The 23,760-nt window shown below is 41.6% G+C and overlaps 1 pseudogene; it reads right to left on the bottom strand.

Annotated features, from left to right (window-relative positions):
• LOC148015901 (uncharacterized) overlaps window positions 1–23,760 on the bottom strand; it is a 178,415-nt pseudogene that overhangs the window by 31,789 nt on the left and 122,866 nt on the right.

The following is a 23,760-nucleotide window of genomic DNA, read 5'->3' as shown; positions in this document are numbered from 1 at the left end:
TTCTCCCTCCTTCATAGGAGTTCTTTTAAGGCTTTTGCTGGGGGTGTGCTTGCCATGTTGCTCTTTGACAGTAGTGTTCCTGTGACTCATCATGGTTCTTTGCTCCCCACCTTACTAATTGCCTTGTCCCTCCCTCCCTCGCACGAGTGCTCTTTACACTCGCCCTTGTTGATTAGCTTACCCATTCCTAGCAGGATTGCCCCCCTAGAACTCATCTTGGGAGTTTTCTCCCTTTGCTCCACACCTTGTTGATTACACATACTTGCTGGGATTCTGTTTGGACCTCTCGCCCCTTTTTCTCTAAGTCCGTGTCCCCAATTGAGATCTTTCCCTTGGAAGCTTTCTTCCGTTGTCCTTTGTCTTTGTTTCCCAAGGTAGCCTTTTTTTATGGCTTACCCTTTGCACTTCCCTTCTGGCATGTCTTCTTTGCCTTAAAAGCCTTGCGGACCTTTATAGGCTTTGATGTGCTAGGTCCCCGCCTACCATGAGGTGGTGACTCTAGAATTGGTGGAATATCCGCAAGCCTGTCCAGCATCATGCTAATGGCTCTAGCTCTTGCAAGCCAAATGTGCTCATCTGTGTAGCACTCTCATGTGAATTGTAGAGTTGGAGTATGGTGAGCAAGCACAAGGAACTTTCTTACATTACATGCAAGAATAGATAAGAAAGAAGACTTACTATGATCCCTTGGTTAAATAGCATAAACTTAGCCTCTAGATATCTCCAAGCATTAGTAATGATGCTCCATGCACATCATGAAGTGTTATTCTAATGACGAGTGTACAAAAGTCCGAGATGGCAATACTCCAACCTAAATTGGAAAAAGAATATAAGTTATCTCAATATAAGTATCATCACAATCGGCAAACCACCTTTTCCTTCAAGTGTTTCTACATACAAGCCACATACTCAATAACTCACCTGTATCTCATACTCCACTTGTACTACTACAAGGATGCAAGATAGAAGAGGTAAGAGAGTGTGAGGAGGGTGCTCAATGAGCACTCATGGATGCCTCAATCTTTGCCATAATAGTTTGGATTGTGTGGAATGAAACTTTGAGGGTCACTTGTTGCACTGTGCATGTTCTATGTCTCCTATTGATCCATTGTTCCCAAAGACATGACCAAGCAGGAGAATAAAGTAAAGATAGAAGAGAGTACTCAAGAGAGCAAGAGAAGCCCTTGCATCCTCAAGCTCAAGAAGTCTCACAAGCTCAAGCTCAACTACTATTGGATCGAGCAGAGAGAAGGAGATGGCGAAAGAGAGCCATGCAAACTTTCACACAAGAACTTAACCTTTCTTTATCTCTTTTGGAATCTTACTTGTAGCTTTTAATTAATGATAGGTTTGCTACCCTTCCACTGAACTATTTGGTCGATTCCATGTGAGTGTAATATTCGACTCTCAAGCCTTGGCCTTTGGTTCACTTTCCTGTACTATTTTATGAATTGCTATGGGAGAAGTCCCACCGCTCACATCTACAATGAAGATTATTGTAGTTGTTAGATTTAAAATAATAGAACATAATAATAAGAATCAATCATTAAATTTATGCTTTGTACTTATGGGTTGATGCTCGTGCTTCTTTTTATTTTTGCATCCAACTTCTCTTCCTCTTTTTGGCACCTTTCCTATGTGCAAACACTTTGAAGTAGCTTCTCTTGCTCTTTGGCAAGAGTTCACTTCTCCTTGGACCCATCCTGGTTCTTTGCTTCCCACCTTGTCGATTGCTTTGTCCCTCCCTAGGATGAGTGCTCTTTAGACTTGTCATTGTTGATTAGTTCATCCCTTCCTACATGAGTGCTCTTGGGTGTTTTCATTATTTGCTCCCCACCTTGTTGATTAGACCCACTTGTTGGGCTTTGATTTGGACCTTATGGCATCTTTTGCTCTAAACCATTTTCCTAAGCTGAGACCTTTCCTTTGGATGCCTTTTCTCCCTTCTCCTTTGTCTTTTTCTACCATGGGTGCCTCTTTTGATGGCTTACCCTTTGCAGTTCCCTTTTGGCATGTCTTCTTTGCCTTGAAACATTTGTGGATCTTTGTAGTCTTTGATGTGGTTTCTCGTTACTTTGTGATGGGGTGAAAGGGTCATCAATATTAATGACAAGGTTACAGAATGTGATGAATGGATTTTATAGCTGTGGGCATTGGAGTGTTCTCCCTAGGGTGTCAATCTACCTCATTGTAAGTGATAGACTAGGCAAAATTGTACCTAAATCTAAATGATGAGTGGGCAACATTGTGGGGATGGGTCTAATGCCAAGCAAGTCAGAGCTCCTTAGATATGCCCCACCCTTTATGACTCATTAAATGGTGCAACTCATTAAACTAGGGGGGTTACGTCATTCAAGCAAGATTGGCGCACTGTCGTGTTTATGATGTGCCCTGGAGCAAAAGTGGGAGAGTGGCCATGGAACTAGTGAAGGAGTTGATAACCAATGCAACAGACAATGATCACAACTTCCTGTATACATGCGAACTACTTATGATCACTCTCCAACAAACCCTTGTCCATGTAAGCTTTTGAAAGAATGGTATAAAACTAAGTCCATTCATTTGCATTTGGATTCAATCTTGCAAAGAAACCACTCTATCAAGGTTATCCATTGCACATTCTCATATGTAAGTTGTCCAATGCCATCACCATCTTCAAGATTGACCATGTTTTTCCTAGGCAAGTATTTTTGCAAATGTAGTACATTTGAGCCTCTCTTAATATTACAAAACCCACCTAATCAAGGACCCCAACCATTCTGAGGGCTGAGATTAACTTTTCAGGGATACTGAGAGACTCCAAGGCCATTTATAACAGACCCTCCTAACAAAATGTTGGATTCGAGCAACCAAAAGAGACTCTTCTTATTAAAGAACCCCCTAGTTACCATTAGCAAGCCCACCTTATCAAGGGAAAACTATTTTGAGGGCTGATATTACTTTTTTAGGGATATTAAAAACTCCAAGGTCAATCATAACATAACCTCCTAACAATCCCTTTAGTGTGTAAGGGACTTGGTAGAGAGAAGGTATTGCCATTCCACTATCTCCTAATCCATCCTTTCAATTTGAGAGGTGAGATTGAGGGTGTGTATGTGATGTTAAGTCAAGAGAGAGTGAGGGACCCATCGAGAAGCTCTATTCACTCTAATTCTACCCTTTTTCTTCATCTTTTCCTCTCTATATCTCATGTAAATGAGGATATGAGGACATGGGGTGAATTAAGGGGCATCGCAAGGATTGTGGAGCATTTCTTATCAAGATACCACAACTATAATGAGTTAAGTTGGTAAGTATACTCTCAACAGCCAAGCTTCAAGTGTTCTAGTACGAAAGTGATAGATTAGATTTATCATAAGGCCTTGCATGTGAGATGGCTAGGTGAGAGCCATTGACTATGTGCATCATACCTTTGAAACAATAAGGGCTGTGTCCTAAGTCCCAACATCAAGCTCATGGAGCACAACATTGTTAGTTCCATTGTTAGGACCAAGGACAGTATGACCATTGAGTCTCTTACGCACTTCATGACATGGAATAGGAGAATGTCAATCAAAAGGACAAGGAGGACATTAGAGATTACGTCACCCACGTGTGGAGTCTTTTTAAGAGAATCCCAACCACAAAGTGACCTAGTGAGCGAGTGATCTCCACCATATTCATAAGCGAAATTAGGAGTGAAGAGCTCTACAAGGCCTTGGTAGGCAACTTGAACCTGCAGAGGGAGGTGCTAGCTAGGGTCTTTGAAGAAGCCATACACATAGACAACTTGGTCAAAGAGAGGAGCTCGAGAGACACAAGCCGAGATAGTGCAATCTCTAGAGCCTCAGAGAGAGCTACCACTGCTAGCGATGGATCTAGTCAAAATGAGCAAGAGAAAGGGAAGAGTGTTGACCTGAGCCAAGAATTGGCGGACGTAAAGCTAGAGCTAGCCAAGCTCCAGGAAATGATTAGAAGACTTGTGTGACCTCATGTGCAATGTGTCGACTACTATGGAGGGAACCACCTCTCAACCGAGTGCATGGATCCTAGATCCGGACCTTGTGCCAACTGTGGTAGGTTTGGACACGATGCTATGCATTATCGATTACCGAGGCATTCACCATCTCGGGGAAGTTACTATATGTATATCCTCTACATCACGTGCGTTCAATGCCTATTTATAAATATCCTTATCTATGAATTTATCCTAAATAAAACATAACCCTTTTCTATTCAATCTATAAATAACCCTTTTACATTACACCCTTCTGTATATAAAAAATGTATAAAAATGGTATTTTAAAAATACCTTATTTTGAACCCATGTGATGCACACATATATTCATGAGCAACTTACCCGAGTTCACCATATCCGCAGGTTTACAACCAGCCATACTACTTGGGGAATAGACCACTGTAATCTCATACTAGACTTGTAATCACCTAGGGCATATCTCATCTCGTTGCCTCAAACAAGAACAAGCTAACTAGGATAAGATCGATTTGAGATGCCCCAAATGTGGATTCACTCACGTATACGCCAAATTTCCCAGATGAAAACTACCTATTAGCTCAGCCATTGTACCTTCTGTACCTTTGGGGCTCTTTGGAGTTGAAACACTCGATGGTGAGGCCACTCCTATCTGGTTAAATGTCATGGCTAGGGAAATGTAAAGTAGTGGTCTCTATCGAGACTGAAAGCCTACCCATGATTTTCTATGTGCTACTTAATACCAAGGCCGCATGTAAGGAATCGTTGCTAGGATGCGCTTCCCAAGGGAAATGCAACCAAGACCATTGAATAATAGCTAAAATGGGTAACTAAATGCCAATCACCACCACCTAAGAGCCGACCCGCATGGACCCATAACTTGCGACCATCATGCCCTAGGCGTAGGAGACACAATTGGTGTTCTTATAAAACCTGATGAACAGTCAAGCCACAATGGGTACCTATGGCCCTATTGCATGCACAAGGCTACTATGAGGGCAACAACTAGATTTGGATATCTAAGACCAAGAGTCACACATGTGCCCTTTAGCCCCATCCGCTACTAGCCCATTTCCAAAGACTAGTGAGCCACCTAAAACTTCTAAACCACTTGAGTCACAAACCAAACCCATCGAACCTCAACAGGTCTACCAACTAAAACCGCAATTGGTTGCCTCTACACTAATCCCACCTAATGTTCCTAGTGTCCCAACGGCTTCACAGCTAGCAAGCAACACAACATTTGAGCCCCAAACCCCACGCCCCTCACACAAGTGGCTACCCCACATCCTAAGGATCAGTCAAAGTGGTAGACACCACTTGTTGAGCTCTCCAGCCCAGTAAAACCCCAACCTCTTGCAATCCTTAAACCCTCTTACAAGCGGAGATCTATTCTTATGTTGGCCTCTGGTCTAGCTAAGAACACGGGGGATGACTTGGTCACATGTATTAGACGCTTGGATGCTACCGTCATAATGCTTGCTAAAAGCTACAAAGGATTGGACCTAGGCCTGATGTATGCATGATGTCATGTACCTTGGAAGAATCCGAGTTCGTGTTCATTAAAGCCCCCATGGTAGTTGAGGAATTGATCACCACAGAGATCTCTAACTAGCAAGCTTGTAGACAAAGGCTAATTACCTCCTAAAGGAAGAGCAAAGTCTCTCCCACGAACCAAGAGCTAGAAGAACTTCAAACACTGGCCGTCACTAACTCCTCCTTTCGGCGTAAATAGTATTCTCTCTGTCTTCACTGGGAATAAGAGGGCCGCCCAATAATGGCCAATGTTGAGTAGAGACACACCATCAAAACCTCTGAATATGACCCTACTTATATGTAGCTCCTACCTCCTTTAGAATATTGACCATCACTCGCAATCAACCCTTAGAAGATCATAACATGGCCCACCCCTATTTAGATTGAGACCTTACCAAGGAAGAGCTACACATTGCCAGTAGGATCAACTCTGGTGACTTCCTAACTGATGTTTTGACCTACATTATGCATGTAGGTGTTAGACCTCACAATGTGGACCATCGTGCTCACTTGGAGTATAACCCACACTTCTACGCTTGGCTAACACAAAAATGAAGCATTGCAAACTTGCACTTAATACCCTTAACATTTATTTTGCAATCCTAGCAAGGATTCACATCATTCTCAGGGGGGGAGGGGGTAAGGTGAAAAAGAAAACATGTATGATACCTCAACAGGTGTTTAAAGGACAGATAGAAATCAATGTAAGGTGGAAAAGAAAACATGTCTCGACCTCAACCAGTGTTTAAAGGCGGGATAGAAATCAATGTATGATTGAGGAAAATTGTGATAATTTTTTTGGCTTGTGTGGATTGCTTGATGAAAAAGTCTTTATTTTACATTTAAGCACTTTGCCTTTCCATAACTTACATTCATTATCTACTTATTGTCTTGCAAGAGTTATCTCAAGAAAACTAATGGTAAGCTGCTGTGGTATTGTGATGCCAGGAGGCATATTTCACGGTGGATTCCGTGCCACAGTGGATTCCGTGAGGTTTTACGGTGGATTCCGTAAACTTTGATGACCGGGGCTCATACACAAAGTGGATTCTTTGTGCGAGAAGTTGATGGGAACGCCTGTCCTTTTCGGGCGTTTCATTAATTTAGTGTGTACATGGGTGATTCCATAGTGGGTGATTCCGCAAAATGCATATTAAATTAATAAACGTTTATGAGTTTAGAGTGCGCACTCATAATAAATTAAGGTTAGGATTTATTTCTAATCAGTTGATTTATTTATGTAGCTGAAGACTGCTAGGTATTCACTTTTGTCGGTTTAATTGTATTATTTTAGTAACGATTGTGAATGCTTTAGTTGATGTGTAGAGATAGCAGCAGTGGCGGAGGAAAGCATTGGAGTCTAGCGAGTATTCGATCTATGGATTATATTTTGATAGGCGCCACGCCTATATTTTGTCATGTCTATTGAGGCATAGATTATTTATTATTTTGTATGCGCCTATGCGTACGGATATGTTATTTCTATTTGGACATTGTATTGGGCGTGCCAGACTCTTTGGGCACCGTCCATTAGCTTTATCTCCTATTTTTGTAAAAGCAAACTCAAAAGCTAAAAGCTTGATATATTTTTGTAAATTGGGCTATTATTGAGCATGAAGATGGAATATACATAAAATACATGCTTTGTGAAGCGCTCACACAAGGCATGGGGGGAGATTGAACCCAATTGGTCTCTTGCTCTTGTCGTTCATGCTTTTTACCTTGTAACTTGTGCAAAAAGTAGAGTTCATTCTTCTTGGGGACCTTCCGAGATTCACTACGTGAGCATACAGCGACCGATCTACGCACCAGTGGTATCAGAGCGGAGCTGAGATCAAGAGCTTCCAATCGCTATCCATCTCGTGCGAAGGCGGAGCTCCTGGAACGATCGGGCTCTACGGTCAATCTCGTCGCGAACCGTCGATACAGGCAGACTTCTGGCGATCAAGAATCCCTGTTTCTGTCATCAGATCGCGAAGGACCGGGCTATCCAGGCGGAGGACCACTCCTTCATCTCCTTCATCAAGTCGTCAAATAGAGAGATAAGCCTTATTATTTTCATAACTCATTCTTTCAAAAAGCTTAATAGTAAGCTTCATAAGCTTTAAAAGAAGCTTAATAGCTTCAACAATTGATCCGTGAGGTATCGAAGGATGCCCGAAAATCTCGCACGGCGAAAAAATGCCCCCTCCCCACGAATCTGCGCCGTTATCTTTCTTAAGCCCCCCCCCCACTAAGCTTAAGTAATTAAGCTTAGTCTACTTAACATAAATCAACTCTGCAAGTCAACAACTCCAGGCCACACACCACAGAAGTCAAGTTCTGCAAGTAATCTGTGATCAAGTTCTGCAAGTTCATTAAGTCGGCTAAGTTTTGTAAGTCTGCAACTCTGCAAGTCACATAAGTCTGCAACTCTGCAAGTCGGACTAGTCAACTGGAGTTAGAACTGACTTGTGCTCAAAACTCCTAGAATGACTATTCCTGCGCAGAAACTCCGAACTGCAAAGTTGTTCGTTGGAAGGTATTCTATCCATACGCAGGTTTGCTGAAGCATTTTCAGTATACGAAGAAGGAAAAATTACAGATTTTCTGAAGATTGAGAAAGAAATACCCAAAAACACATAAGCCTTGTATCCCCGAACTTGAGCTACGCTCATCCCGCTAACTTGATTTTGAGTGAGAAAGGTCTTTTGAGTTTTTCAGGATGACGGAACCACATATGGATGATCTTATGGTGGCTGAAGGCGACTTACCTGAACCTACGATGGAGCAAAAGCTGGACTTAATCATAATGCAATTGGAAGAAGAACGAAGGGCTAGGCAAGCATTGCAAGCGCAACTGGCAAAATTACAAAGAGCGTCTATCGACAAAGAAGAACCTCAAGCTGAAGATCTGATTCGACGTACCATCAACGCCACTCTTGAAGCTCAAACCATTTGCAAGGAATCAAAGATAAGTAAACGAAGTTTCAAATTTCGTACTTTCAATGGCATACGAGAAGGAAAGACTGTTCTAGCATTCATCAGTCAGTTTGATGACTATTTCCATGAGGAAACCTATGCAGAAAAAGATAAAATCAAGTGTGTTACTAATCATTTGGTAGACAGAGCATCACTTTGGTGGACTGTAGTACGCAAGGGCATAGAATGTCCTGCTACTTGGGAAGATTTCAAGAAGAAGTTCATGCAGAATTTCCTTCCACCGCAATTTCATGAGAAAGCTATTAAGCAATGGGATCTACTCCAGCAACGGGATCGTGAGCCTATACCTCAGTATACAGAGCGTTTTTGGAATGCACTCCTACAGTTACGCATGCTTGAAGACGTACCAGAGGCGACACATAAGCGCAAGTATATGTCTGGACTCCTTGGGCATTACTACGCTGAAGTTAACATGTTCAAGCCTGCTACTCTTGAAGATGCCATTTCACTAGCTCCGACACTGAAGATAAGCTACGCGGTAGAGACAGACGACCACAGCAATTCCAAGCCAATAGTAATTATGGATCTAAACAATTCAATTCCAATTTTAGAAGATTTAATCCAGGTCGTTTCTCTTCATCATCTTTCCGCAAAAATTGGGCAAAACCACCTGCATTACCATCCAATGTCAATCCAAATCCTAAGCCTATTCCACAGCCAAATCCAAATGTACCTCGACTTCCCGCCATTGCAAACAATGTAACCAAAGCCAAGCCAATAGTATGCTATAAATGCCACCAGCCTGGACATCTAGCAGCAAATTGTCATTCAAAGAAGCCACCAGCTCATATCAACTACCTTGGAGCCATGGACGAAGACGAACATGAGGATATGCCTGATTTCATTGAAGATGAGGACGACACTACTACTACTTCCGATACTTTACCAGGTATACCTACTCCACATTCATTATTGACTATGAAATGTTTGGTGCATGGAAATGAAAATACTATTTTGCATGATGACGGTAGTACTCATGATTTTATTTCAGCAAAATTGGTAAAGGAATTGAAATTACAGACTGTACCTACGCATTATCGCATAAAAGCTGCATTTTTAGGCACTAGGTATAATGGTACACAGGAACTGCAAGACTTAGAGATTCAAATTGGTTCATACACTGAAAGAAGAAATTTCTTAGTTGTTCCATTACAGTCGAGTGACATTATTTTAGGTATGCCTTGGCGACACCAGCATAACGCAGATATAGATTATTCCACACACACAATGAATATTAATTTTCAAGGAAAATCTATTACATTATATGGTATGCATGCATCTAATGTTTTTCCACTGCTTTCGCATACTCAAGCTAAAGGTGCATTACGCAAGAGTAGTAAATCCTATCTCATTTGGGTAAATGAATTGCAAGTAAAGGAAAATCATATGCACCCTAGGCATAAAGAATTTCTTGCATATTTTAAGGACTGTTTTGCAGAAGACCTGCCACCAGGTTTACCTCCTTCACGTCCAGAAGACCATAAGATAGATTTGATCCCTGGCACACAACCACCTTGCAAAGCACCATATAGGCATAACCAGATAGAGCAAAAAGAAATCCAAAGTCAAGTTGAGGAATTACTAAATAGAGGATTGATTCGACCTAGCAGTTCTCCATTCGGTGCACCTGTATTGTTAGTCAAGAAAAAGAATAATACTTATCATATGTGCATTGACTATCGAGCTTTAAATAAGATCACTGTAAAGAATAGATACCCTATTCCTAGAGTTGATGACCTTATGGACAAACTGCAAGGATCTGCTATATTTAGTAAAATTGACCTTAAGTCTGGTTATCATCAGGTGAGACTAGATAAGTCTGACATATTCAAGACTGCATTTAGAACACAGTTTGGTCATTACGAATTTTTAGTCATGCCATTTGGATTGACTAATGCACCTGCTACCTTTAGTAGAATGATGAACCGTATATTTTTGAAATATCAGTATTGTGTAATTGTTTTCTTTGATGATATTTTGGTGTTTAGTCAAAATGAGAAAGAACATTATGAGCATTTGTCATTGGTTTTTCAGTTATTGAAAGAAAATCAACTGTATGCAAATCCTGAAAAGAGTGAATTCTTTAAAACGGATATTGAGTATTTAGGTCATATTGTATCATATGATGGAATTAAAGTTGATCCTAAGAAAATTGATGCAATATTGAATTGGCGTCATATAATGATGGATTTATGTTTTATGAAAAGAGATTGTGTTTTACAATTCCATTCCGATCTTTTGTTTTGAATGAAATTCATTGTCCCCCATATCAAGGTCATAGAGGTATCATATCTACCTTATGTATGTTAACTGAAGATTTTTATTGGCCGCATATGGATGCTGATGTATCTAACTTTGTTTCTGAATGTTTGATTTGTCAAAGAGTTAAGAGACATCATGGTAAACAGTATGGATTACTTATGCCTTTGTCTATTCCATCTAAACCTTGGGAACAAATTTCTATGGATTTCATTACTGGTTTACCAAATACTAAATCTAACCATGATATGATTTGGACAGTTGTAGATAGATTTAGTAAACAAGCATATTTCATTCCATGTAAGAAAACTTTAACAGCATCACAAGCAGCACAATTATTTTTGAAAACTGTTTTTACTAACCATGGATTGCCAAAAGTTATTATTTCAGATCATGATTCTAGATTTTGTAACAACTTTTGGATTACTCTATTTGCTAACCTAGGCACAAAGATTGATTTCTCATCTGCATTTCATCCAGAAACTAATGGACAAACAGAAGCCACTAACAGCACTATTCTAGATCTTTTACGTGCATATACTATCTCTAAACCTCATACATGGGACACTCATTTGCATTTATTACAGTTTGCATATAACAATACACCGCACACATCTACAAAGAAAGCACCGTTTGAAGTCATTTATGGATATAGATTATCTACACCTGTTGTATCTTTGTCTAATAGAATTCAGAGTGCTGATGATATTGCTAGTATGCATAGCACTATATTTGATGAAGTTAAAGATATGATTGCTAAAGCCCAGCAATCATATACCAAACAAGCCAACAAGAAAAGACAAGCCATGAATTTCAAAGTTGATGATTATGTTTGGCTGAGAATAGAAAAACGTAGACTGCAAAGTGTAGATAGACATCCAGTTGTCAAATTAGCCCCCAGATTCTATGGACCATTTAGGATCATTCATAAAATTAATGACAATGCATTCAAGTTAGAATTACCATCTCATTGGAAAATTCACAATACATTTCACATTAGTTTATTGAGACCATTTAGAGGCCAATTACCTGTACATCCTGTTTATGAAAACCCACCTTTACTAGAGGAAGAGACTGAAATACTTGAACCAGAAGCTATTATAGACACTGACTTTATGACCACTAGAACTGGCCGAAGGTATTCTAGATATCTAGTTAAATTTAAGAACCATCCTGTAGAGGAAGCACAATGGATGCACGCTAGAGACTTAAATGTTTTCCCCACTCTGTTAGCTCCACATTGAGCTAATAGCAATTGAGGTCAATTGCTATCCCACCCTGGGGGTATGATGCCAGGAGGCATATTTCACGGTGGATTCCGTGAGGTTTTACGGTGGATTCCGTAAACTTTGATGACCGGTGCTCATACACAAAGTGGATTCTTTGTGCAAGAAGTTGATGGGGACGCCTGTCCTTTTCGGGCGTTTCATTAATTTAGTGTGTACGTGGGTGATTCCATAGCGGGTGATTCCGCAAAATGCATATTAAATTAATAAACGTTTATGAGTTTAGAGTGCGTACGCGTAATAAATTAAGGTTAGGATTTATTTCTAATCAGTTGATTTATTTATGTAGCTGAAGACTGCTAGGTATTCACTTTTGTCGGTTTAATTGTATTATTTTACTAACGATTGTGAATGCTTCAGTTGATGTGTAGAGATAGCAGCAGTGGCGGAGGAAAGCATTGGAGTCTAGCGAGTATTCGATCTATGGATTATATTTTGATAGGCGCCACGCCTATATTTTGTCATGTCTATTGAGGCATCGATTATTTATTATTTTGTATGCGCCTATGCGTACGGATATGTTATTTCTATTTGGACATTGTATTGGGCGTGCTAGACTCTTTGGGCACCGTCCATTAGCTTTATCTCCTATTTTTGTAAAAGCAAACTCAAAAGCTAAAAGCTTGATATATTTTTGTAAATTGGGCTATTATTGAGCATGAAGATGGAATATACATAAAATACATGCTTTGTGAAGCGCTCACACAAGGCATGGGCGGAGATTGAACCCAATTGGTCTCTTGCTCTTGTCGTTCATGCTTTTTACCTTGTAACTTGTGCAAAAAGTAGAGTTCATTGTTCTTGGGGACCTTCCGAGATTCACTACGTGAGCATGCAGCAACCGATCTGCGCGCCATATTGTGATAGGAACCTATGATCGCAAGCCAAGACAAAGGCAAGCTTCCGTTCACAAAAGAAGAAAAGGTGAAGTACAGCCTAATGGTTGAGATAAGGACCTTCAAGCAATTCAAGTTCAGGAACATCATGAGCTTGGACAACATGGTCATGGAAGAACCGGCCGTGAAGCGGCTTGTCGACCAATGCAATCTAGGAAAGTAGGTGGAGAAGGTTGAACAAGCTATTGACTATAGCAAGTGCATGGAGTTCCTACGGACCTTCGATGCTAATAGGAACCATGTCACTGTAACAGTGAGACAAGGACAAGAACCCCGTAGGGTCGAGGTGGATTTGAACTCAGAAATGGTGGAAAAAGCATTGGGCTTGGTCAACAAGGTCGACAGGCAACTTAAAAGGGATGTCAGCATGTTGGGAATGAACAAAGCCCTAGTCCACACCAATGACAATATCCGCCTAGCTAATATTCTCGATCCTAAAGTCAGGTTACAAGCAGAGACGATCCACATACTATTCTCTAGTCAAAGGTACAACATCTTATTGAGCAGAATTGGAGTGCCCTTGCTAGAAATCCTTGCAATCAAGTCCCTAGATGAAGTGAATTGGAATGGCTACATGCAAAAAATCATTGAAGCTTCAGCAAAGGCACTAGCCAGAGGTATAAGACCAGTAGAGGCAAGGAGTCCGGCTTCCACAATGGGGACGACAATGAAGAAATCATCATCAAAAGCATAGATTATAGGGTTTGGTGGGGTGCTAATCGCTATAATCCAACAGGCTGTCGAAGAGGTGGAAGGTGAAGAGGAAGTGGGGGAGACACTTGCCACCCCATGAGCAAGAGCAATCAAGTGAAAGGACAATGAGTGAGGGCAGAGAACCAAAGATACCATCTGGCCAAGGAGGGCCTAGAAGGCCAAAGAAGGAGACTCCTCAAAAGCAATGGAAAGAAACCAGGGAGAAAATGAGCAAGGAAGAAAAGGCTGAGTTGTAGAAGAGTGCAAGTGGAGTCTAGGAGGTCTGAAGAAGAAAGAAGGAGGAGAACAAAAGCAGAGGTAGAAGAGCTGCATAGGAAGTATGAGGAAGATTCGGCTCAAGCCATTCATATGTCGATGGAACAACCTTCTAGGGAGGAGAGTTGGCCACTATGAGTCCACTAAGGTAAGAAGCCCCAAGCATCAGCACCAAAGTACCAGAGATTGAACCAGCACCGATGGCAAAAGGCAAAGGAAAGGGCCTATTGTATCCAATCATGCCTGCTCTCATGCCCCGACCACCGCCACAACCACCCATGGCATCACTAGCACTATGGATGCAAGCAACCTCATGGCCTGGCAATGGGTGCAATATCTAGTGAACAAGGTGCAAGAAATAACCCCAAACTCAAGTCGAGGAGCTCCAACAACTCGAACGAAGAGGCCGATATCTGCAGATGTTGAATCAAGGCAAGACTCCAAGAAGTAGAAGATAGAGACATTGACAATGACTATACCTACAACAGTGCCACCGACTATGGGCTATGATGAATACATCAAAGATCTTCTTGCATAGCTAGACAAAGCAAACACGGAGCAAAGGTAGAGAAGAAGACAATTGTAGCTGAATTGGAGGCCAAAAGAGAAGCATTGGCAACCTTCTAGTTGGAAAGGACTCGCCAAGTAGTAGGATACCAAACGGAAATCTACAAGGTGAAGGAAGAGCTCAAAGCCAAGGAAAAGAAAGAAGACAATTGGCAAGGAAGGCTTGAAGAAGAATGACAAGAACTAATAGGCTTGCAAAGGAAGTACAAGCTCATCCTCATGCAACATGAAGAAATGAGAGAACAGTTGAAGAGGATAGAAGAGGTAACAGACAAACTTGAAGTGGAGAATGCAAAAAAAAGCTCAAAAAGAGGAAGAGCATCTAAGAGACATGAACATAATGGAGCATAGGCTGCTAACGGAGCTGGAAGAGGAATAAAGGCTAGTAAGGAAAATTGAGCACTTGGAGAAGGAGAAAGAAGAAGCAATCCAGAGGTGGAAGGAACAGGAGCCAAGGATGGTGGCGTTAGCACAATGGCAAAATGAAAGCCTAGAGGAAATGAAGCAAAAAGCTGAGGAATGGATGGTCGAGAGCAAGGGAAGAGTGAAAGAATTGGCTAGTCGTGTAGCCCATGCTGAAGGCAACAGAGTGTTAGCAGAGAGTAGGGTGGTAGAGGCCCTAAAGATGAGCATGGAAGCCCATTAACGTACCTTTCTCAGCACCATTTTAGATGTCATGCAGCTAGAAGAGGAGGATGCCATTGAAACCTTAAAGAAGAAGCTGGAGATTACCTAGAGGGCCATAAGGCATGGCCTATGTATCTAGATGCATGAAGCAAAAACCAGCCTAAGCCAACAAGAGCAAAGGGAGTACCTATTGAGGGCAGGACTAACAATTCAAGAGAGGGAATTGCTGGGGTATATAGAGGAATAGGGATCACAAGAGCCAGTGAGAGAATAACAGCAACAAATACCACTTTCTAAAGTAGGGCAGGACTTTGAGGTGGGGCAACAAGACGAAGGACAAGTCTCCCAACCACCCTCTCCAAGATCAGAAACTCAACACGAAGTGTCGCCCCCCCCTAAAGGATATAACTATAGAAAGAAAAGCAGAAGTCAGGAAAAACACTACAAGATATAGGCCTTATACCGACATTAAAAGCGTCGAAAATGTAAATAAAGAAATTTGCCCCCATCGTCACAAAAAGCGTCGTTATTGGCAATGCCATAGAACATCGGTATTTGCATCGGTGTCAGCGTCGCTATTTGCGTCGGTGTCAGCGTCGCTATTTGAGTCGGTGATACTCTAATACCGACGCTGACATCGATGCAAATAGCGACGCTGATATCGATGCAAATAGCGACGCTGATAACGATGCTCTGCGATGCTAATAACAACGCCAAAAATGACATGTGCAGTAAATTTGTGATGCTAATAGCGATGATAACATGGAAAAAAAAAATTATGGCACGACAGCAAGTTGCCCTGCCACATATAGCACTATGTGCTTTATTTGGGCCATACAAAATAGTTTCTGCACTGCGTATAATGCTCGTGTAAATAAAGACAAAGTGTACTTAAATCATAACACTGATACATGAAATAAATACATGATCACATAATGAAAGTGACTAGTACAATCATGGCAAGATATCACTACTACATAGAAAATGTCTACACAGATCACGTGAGCAAAAAAGAAGGGTGTGTGAGCTCCAGGGATCCAAGGGCGAGCTATAGATCATTGCCATCCGAAAGCTCATCCCGCTGCAAAGGAGCGCATCGAACAAACTCTACAAAAAAAGAAATAACTACACATAAGTCCATCATACAATAATGCATTCTAATTAAACATAGTAACTACGGACAAGAAATATGAGTGACTTACAGGGCCGCCGCATCCACACAATTGGTTGGTCAACGCAGTGAGACCGTGCCTCTCTGCATATCGAGTCTCAAGGCCGATTGGATCGCGATTTGTAATGGAGTGTTGCAAAGAAAACAAAATACTAAGTGTTAGAAACACGATTGTTAGTACAAAGGATATTGTAAAAAAATAAGCAAGCAAAAAAAAAAGAAAAACTTACAAGTCCTCCAGATATGTCCTGTGGCCGCTACTCCCAAGATGATGGACCACTCTGGCCTCTAGTCGTGCCCTCGCCGCCTCGTGCTTTGCTGACTCCAACATCCTGGAGAATCTGTAGCCTCCTCCCTCAGTTGGCGCCAGCCGTCCGTGTCTAGCTACTCGGGCTTTACAACTCCACTCTTGAGTGCCTTGCATGCGTCTGATCGTCTGTGTGACATATATGCATGCATGCACTCCATCGCATGCACTCTATTATCTATCCCGTAGAAAACCTATCTGTTGCGGCTGGTACCAGAAACTCCTCATGCAAGGATGCTACTATGTAGTCCTTGCTCCCCTTCGCTATGTTTTTCCAATGATCCAAGACGTTGTGCCGAAAAACTTGTTGGCACAACTCTCTCATGCGAGCCATCACCCTCCTCCCCTCATCATTCATGATGATGGCTCCTAACCTATCATCTACAAGGTAGGCATACCCCTTTGGGGTATGCCTAAGATGGGTCCTCTCCCATCTGCGACCACGCTCCTGGGTATATCCAGGAGACCCATGTATATTTGGTGTACTGACTGGGGTAGTATCTATCGGAGTAACACCCATATAGGTGCCACCTGCGGATGGCTGAGCAAAAGCCGGAGTGACTGGAGTAGACGTCCCCACAGGTGTGACAAATCTCGTAGGTGACGCAACTCCAGCAGAACGACGAGACGGAGACACCGCGTCTGTGTCTCCGCAGCAACCACTTGAGCCACGCTCTCTGGAACCACCACGAGAGCAAGAGATAGCACATGTATCCCGAGTCGACCGCAGGCTCACTGCATCTGCATCTCTGCAGCATCCCCCTGACCCTGAAGCACTCCCTCCGTCTGGCCCAAGTTTGGAGCATCGACCTCGTCTCCTCGAAACTGAAGCATCTAATCGCACCGAAGTAGATCTAATAGAGCGTCCGAGACAGCTCCTGGCCCGCCATGTCTCTGAATCTCGCCATCTGATCTGGAGACATGTGCGCGAAGATATCCTGCAACTCCTCATCACTCATTCCTTAACTCATCCTGATGATCTAAGCATCCACAAAGGTCACCTACACAGACAAAAAATGATGTTAACATAATCAATTTAAATCATACAAAGCACGGTAATATAAATCTTAAAAAAATGATCTTACTTAAAATGAATATCTTATGTACCCTTATAAGCGATTTGTCAACGAATTGAGTAAGTGGATGCTCCAAGCATGAAGTATCCTATGGTTCCATGTCAATCTCCTGACACAACTCGGCATAAACTAGAATGTCAATAGACATGTCACCACAAAAGGATGAGTCCACCTCATTCTCAAAGAATTCTTAGACTCTTGTATTTCCATCATTGTTACCCAATGCTAGCTCCTCTACATGCTCCAAGCTTTCGGTGGTTTCCACCCCTTGCAATATTGACCCCTCTATTTGCATCTTGTCCTCATCTATGCTCGAAACATTGCTTTGATCATATACTCTCGCACTTCCGGGAGCTGAAGGTATAACATACCACCATGGAGGTTGTCGAGGGTTTGGATAGAAGATTACCTGTTCACAAACACGTACAAGAGAGATTTAACTATTGTGACATTTACCATGTCGTAATACAATTAACAAACAAATGAGTTCATGCACCTGTTCACAATGGGCTGGCAACACAAAGATGTCGCGTAAATCTGTCCATTTTTTTTCGAAATCTATTTCGAGAAATCCAGATGGACCTCGTCGAACTGTTGCTCCAGCTCCTTCAAGTACCACTTTGAACCATGGAGCCCCAAGAGAAACACCAAGAAAAAGGGAATTCTCTTGCAAGAAAATCTATCTTGTAACATCAACAAGCTTGTTTATCATGTTTCATATAATCACAATGAAGAAAAGAACACCAAGCACAACAAATCTTCATGCAGCATCATGTAGATCTCCCACGGTTTTAATAGAATCAACCATATTCTTCAATATCTTCACAAAATCCATCAATAGAACAAAGAAAGCAAAGGAATACACCATCTTTGAATGGAAATACATCACATAGTATTCATCTTCAATATCTTCATAGTCTTCTCTCTCAATCTCTCATATACAATCACTCTGTTTTAGTAGAATTGGCTATCTCTGACTCTCTCTCTCTCTCTCCATCAATAATACATCATATCCTTACTACAATCTCTCAAAATTACTCTCAATAATCACTCTTAGGTCGTGGATACCCCTCCCAAGAGGTATGTCTGATATGAAGAGTCACCAGAGCCACTACAGTGTCCTTTCATAGCTCACTACTGTCACTTCACTCTAGTCTTCTCTTGAGTCTTTAATAGCTACTTCTTCCACTTCCTTCAGCTCTTTTGCACTTGTATTCACCTCTTTCCAAGGCTAGAAAACTTTCCCAAAGTCACACATACATTCCACAGAACACTTACAGAAGCATACAGAACAGTCTACAGAACAGCTACAGTACAGAACAGAACAGAGACAGAACAGAAGCAGAAGCTCTGCAGAAGACCTACAGAAGGTTATCAAAACCACATAACTCATTCTAAAATTATTCCAAACTCTCACAAACCATTCAATAAGCTTTCACAAAATCTCAATCTTCATCAATCAATACTCCATCCCTCTTCACAGAAGATAATCAGAACAAAACAGACCAAAACAGAACAAAATAGAAGGTATACAGAACCATTCAGAACCTATCAGAACATCACAGAACCATCAACAAACATCATGAACTTCCAAAACACAATCAATATCATCCAAAACACTCTCAATCCACTTCCTAATCAACCAATCATCCCATAAAATCAACCATTCAGCTCTCAAAAACAACAAAAATCAGCCAAAAAAAAGTCATTTCAACACTCAACATATCCCCACACTTAATAAGGAAGCGTCCTCGCGACCCAGGAAAAAGGGAATACAAGTTCAGGGAAAAGCTCAACTTTGATCTTCAATATCTTTGCAAAAAGAATCCATCCACCACGACCCCAACTTATAACCTGTTTATGATATAAAAATACAAAGAAAGGAAAACCCTTTTGAAATTAACACCTCTTATCAAACTAAAAATCATCACAAATTTGTAAAGGATATAAGAGTTTGCTTCTTCTTCATCAGCATCAACTTCAATTCTGCAACCACGACCCCATCTCTACAAATCTCCAAAACATAGCTCGGACACGAAATCCAATAGGAAACCACCACGTTCGTTTGACATACATGAACTCACAACACAAACACTAATACACAACACAACCATCTGAATGACTTCCTTCAAAAAGAAAGTTGTTCATTAAAAAGCTTCCACCATACATTGGAAAGGTATCAATGACGATGATCCCTCTTAAAAGATTGATGTTGTCGGAATCGATCCATAGATAAGGATTCATCTACAAAGTTTTTAGGAGGATTTTGAAAAAATTGGAGACAGCACATCCTTTCCAACAGGACCAAGTATCTGCTAGGCAAACAGAGGGCATGAAAATACAGTATCTCCAGCTGCTGGGAATCAATGCTAACATTGACATTCATGCACAACTTTGGAATAGGCTTTGAATCAGTATGAGAGTGCCTATGCATATACGCCAGGTACCAAGCAAAGTGAGCAGTTAATCTCACTGAGGGATCTGCAGACTGTGAATATTGCTGGGCAAAATGAACATAGTTTTGATCAGCTTGACTGGAAGCTGTCCATTCTCCTGGAATTACTGGCCAATTAATCTGCGGTCCTGTAAGGCAATCATCCGAACTCCATCCCCTTCTTCTGGAAATCTGATTATCAAAACCGTCACAGTCACTAACCAACTGAGGTGGTTGAGATATGGAAGTGTGAGGAGAGGGTAATGGAATAAGAGAAAGTGGATGTAGGGAAGGATAGGAAAAATCATAAAAGGAAGAAAAGGTTAAAGAAGGAGTGGCAGAAATTTGTAAGGAATCACTAAGGAACGGTGTTAACTGATAAATAGGAAATGTGGAGGGTACATTAATGAGGGGTGAAGGACAGGGTGGAGAAGGGGAAAATACCCTATCCTCAATAAAGGAACAGTAAGTGAAAATAGGAATTTGAGGGAAATTTTAAGGTTGGAAAAGAAGTGGTAAAATTACTGTGGAATTAGTTTGACAAAGGGAAAAATATATAGCATAGCGGTGAGCCAATTGTTGGTAATAGAGGAGGGTAGGAACAGAAGGTCCCAAGAGAGATCGTCTAGGATAGGCATCAAAGAAGGTAGCATCAAATGGATTATGTTTGGAAAGATAGGTTAAGAGATCCATCCTCAGTTGGTTAGTACTCTGGGCAAAGGTAGGAGCTGTGTTTTGTCTTTGATTTAGGACCACCGAATCAATCATGGGATGCCACGAATTATCCTGACAATCAGCTACTTTGGAGGAATAACTTTGAAACATATCAGCTATGCGCAACTCCAAATGATTGACATATAGAACAGCTTGTAAGACCACATCCCCCACATACCATGCCATATCTACTTCATCTGGGATTAACAAATCTCCTCGGAGATACATGTATGACATCAACATGGTGTCTGGCATGACAGAATCTTTAAAGACCATTCTGACTACCTCTGTCAACAACTCAGCAGACCAAGCCCCACTCCAGCCATCCTCTGGAAAAGGTAAATCCATCGTGGAAAGCTTCATATAGAAGACCAACTTCTGTAAGTGGTAGTGGACAAAGAAAGAATGGTCAGGTAAAACATATTCCTGAAACTGCTCAAAGGTAGACCATAACAAGTCCATTCTGGACTGCAATCTTTCCACTTTATCTTAGAATAGAGGGCACAAAGTAGCCTATCTCTGTAGGGCAGCCAAGTCCTGCTGTGAAAGAGAAGGAATTAATGGAACAGGAGGGCTTGGAGGAACAGAGCGGGACTTCGCCAGCTGATCTTGCAACTGCTGGATTTGGGAGGCTTGGTTGGCCACTGTGTCATTAGCCATCTGTAAAGCTGAAAGCTTGTCATCGAAAAGAACTTGGAATTCTTTCGCTTCGCTGGACATCCTCTCCTTCTCTGCTGAAAGGTTAGTAACCTGTGACTGAGCCTCGAATAACTGGGTTTTCAATGAAGAAATCTCATCGCTTTGGGTGGCAACCAGTTGAGTTTGCTGTTCCATTTGCTTAAATAAATCTGCTAGGGTATCCTTAGCAGAAGCTAACTCAGAGGTTGCCTTATGCAACTGGTCTTTGGACTGCATGAGCTCCTCATAGAAAGACGCGTACATCTGTTGAACACAGGCTGTCACTGACAACTCAATGGAACTTTGAATATCCTTGCAGAGGAAAGGAATGGCATCTCCTGAGACGAGACTGTTCAGGGAAGGAACTGAGATCTCCAAGGATCCTTCTCGATGTGCTCTGAACAGGTTATTACAAGTGAGATACCCAGGGAGTTCACTGCCAGAAGTAGCAGGGATAGGCACTGAGGGAAGTACAGCAGGGGCTTTATCCGCTACCCTCTTCAAGCGTTTGCACTGTATGACCAGGGGAGGCGGAGAATCATCATCCTCAATGTCAATGGGTACTGACTCTTCTGAAGGTGGAGGAGGAGGTACTGGATCTGATGGAGGAGGTGGAGGCACAGTCTTCTGTAAACCTGAATAGGTCAAGAAGGCAGACAAATATGATCCATAGGTAATATTGGTAACATTACCCCTCGTGACTTTAACAAAATGCTGATCCATTTTAGTAAGGAGGTAAGTGCTCCAATCAATAGCAACTCATTTCAGCACCATCCTGGAAGCTGTGAAAAGCTCTTTGGACAAATAGTGGGATGGCGTTTTGGCAGGCATGAACCTGTCCTGAAGGAACTGACACATCGTCTTCCATACGGGATCAGTAATCATAGAAAAAGAAACTCCTGAAGAGTTTATCACTTTCTTAACATCAAGGACTTCCCTTGTCTGCTTCTGCAACAACTTGAGAATCTCTTCATTAGAGAAGAGTTGACGAGTGGTCACAAAAGGTTCTCCTTTGAAGGGTAAAGATAGAGCCTTCCCTAAGCCGCGAGATGTCAAAGTCATAGACATTCCTTGGACTACGCATGTCTTCTTGCTGTAAGAGGCCAGGAACTCATCACATAACGACGGATCCTCTGGAAGTAATGGAAAAGGAGTGGCCACAAAAGCAGCAAGTCCCGCCTTCGTGAGGGGCTCAAAAGTAAGTAGGGATGAGTAATCCCTACTAACTAGTGGGACGTACTGGATAGGGGGAGGAGCATGAGAAGGCGCCATTCAGATGGTTACACACATACCACAAACACAGACAATCAAGGAGAATGCCTGCAAAGCAACAGACAAAAAACCAAGGATAAGAGAATTACCAATCAAATGTGACACGACCTACTAACCCCGAGCAAACCACATCCTAGAAAAAATTTGACATGACCTCGAGACAAATGCGACCGAAAGCTTCATGCGATGCATCAGACAAACACCCTGAACCCCGTATCAGGCAATAAAAGAAAAAAACTGCATATTGTACCCGTAACCGTAACTAAGACAGGAAACCAAAACAAGACCACATCCGACACATATCAATACGACATCTGTGATAGAACCAAGACTGGACCATGGAAAATAACACTAATGACTGCGCATACCCATCCCACGAAACGCTTCATTAAAAAGGGGAATTAAGTGCAGTGAGGGGGGAATTAATTTAATGAAGGGTTGATTTTAATCATTTATTAAAAAAGGGTGAATTTTTATTAGGTGATAAACCTTAACAAGAAAACGGCGGTTCCTTATTATAAATTAAATTACCAATTATTAGATTAAAACGGTGCTTTAATGCGATTCCCGGACTTCGATTCCCGACTGGGTCTCTAAATGCAATTCATTGATTACAAATTAAGGTGATGTGGAGCGCTTTTTTGCCAGCGCGTGCACATGTGACGGCTGGTTCATTTTAATAAAAAATTAAAGTGCCTCTTTAGCGCACGTAGCGCGTGCTAAGTGAACGGCTGGTTCATTTTAATTAAAAAAGTATGTGTGTTTTAGTGCGAATGCGCGTGGAAACTGTGGGTGAATTAAAGGGTTCATTTTAACAATTAATTTGTGATTAAGGGGGAAAATAAAAATAAAACACATAAAATAAATACCTGGAAGGGGCGTGTATGTAATGCAGAAATGCGCTCTTCTCAATCCAAAAATATCTGGATTGGGGTTTCGAGACGGTTAGTTGGGGTGTTGGAGGAAAAAGAGATTTATTTATTTTTTTAATGGTTGTTTTTATTTATTTGTTT

The sequence above is a fragment of the Lygodium microphyllum genome, chromosome 23, assembly GCF_053477565.2.
Source record: "Lygodium microphyllum isolate KBCC chromosome 23, Lygodium_microphyllum_v1.1.10, whole genome shotgun sequence".
In the NCBI taxonomy this organism is placed as follows: Eukaryota; Viridiplantae; Streptophyta; class Polypodiopsida; order Schizaeales; family Lygodiaceae; genus Lygodium; species Lygodium microphyllum.
Note: the sequence above shows the minus strand (reverse complement) of the source record. Positions and strands in the feature narration are given on the sequence as shown.